Source organism: Chaetura pelagica, unplaced genomic scaffold (assembly GCF_000747805.2).
Source record: "Chaetura pelagica isolate M959 unplaced genomic scaffold, ChaPel_1.0 scaffold118, whole genome shotgun sequence".
NCBI classification, from domain to species: Eukaryota; Metazoa; Chordata; class Aves; order Apodiformes; family Apodidae; genus Chaetura; species Chaetura pelagica.
In genome coordinates, this window is record NW_009954408.1 from 945,657 (window position 1) to 946,789 (window position 1,133).

Consider the following 1,133-nt stretch of genomic DNA (forward strand, 5'->3'; position numbering starts at 1 on the left):
CCAGTTCCAACCCCCTGCATGGGCAGGGACACCTCCCACCAGCCCAGGCTGCTCCAAGCCCCATCCAACCTGCCCTTCAACACTGCCAGGGATGGGGCAGCCACAGCTTCCCTGGGCAACCTGGGCCAGGCTCTCACCACCCTCACACTCCACAATTCCCTCCTCATGTCTCACCTCAATCTCCCCTCCTCCACTTTTCATCCATTCCCTCTTGTCCTCTCCCTCTCTGCCCTTGTCCAAAGCCCCTCCCCAGGGATCACCAGACCATGAAGAGGTTGCCTTGAACTGATACCATGGACTGATAAATTTTTGCAGCCTAAGTAAACATAGTCTGGAGTGAGCATGAGCCAGGAGGTCCTTATGAGGTTTATTGTTCCTTCAGGGTTTGCCCTTTGTGGTTTTTTAATTGCAAAGAGATGCTGAAAAGCACTTCTGAGATTCCCCCCACCCCCGAGAAGAAGCCTTTCCCACCCTGAAACTTGCTGCCTGCAGCACACGTGGGCTCCTCACAGCACAAGGCTGGTGAGCAAGCTCTACAGCAGCTGCTGCCCCTGACCCACAGCTCCCACAGGAGCTAACAGCAGGGCAGGTGCACGCTAGGACAGAAATGCCTGTCATCTTCCAGACTCCACCTGGAGTACTGTGTCCAGTACTGCAGTCCCCAGCATAAGGACACAGAATTCCTCGAGTATGTCCAGAGGAGGCCACAAGGATGATCAGAGGGCTGGAGCACTTCCCCTAGGAAGACAGGCTGAGGCAGATGGGGATGGTCAGCCTGGAGAAGAAGACACTCCATGGTGACCTTGTAGCAACTTTTCAATACCTGAAGGGGCCCTACAAGAAAGCTGGGGTAGAGCTTCTTCCATAGGTGTATAGTGAGAGGACAAGGAGCAATGGCCTGAAGCTTTGAGAGAGGAGATTCAGGTTGGACATTAGGAAAAAGTTCTTTCCTGTGAGGATGGTGAGATGCTGGCCCAGGTTGCCCAGGGAAGCTGTGGCTGCCCCATCCCTGGCAGTGTTGAAGGGCAGGTTGGATGGGGCTTGGAGCAACCTGGACTGGTGGGAGGTGTCCCTGCCCATGCAGGGGGGTGGGACTGGATGGTCTTGAAGGTCCCTTCCAACCCAACCCATTC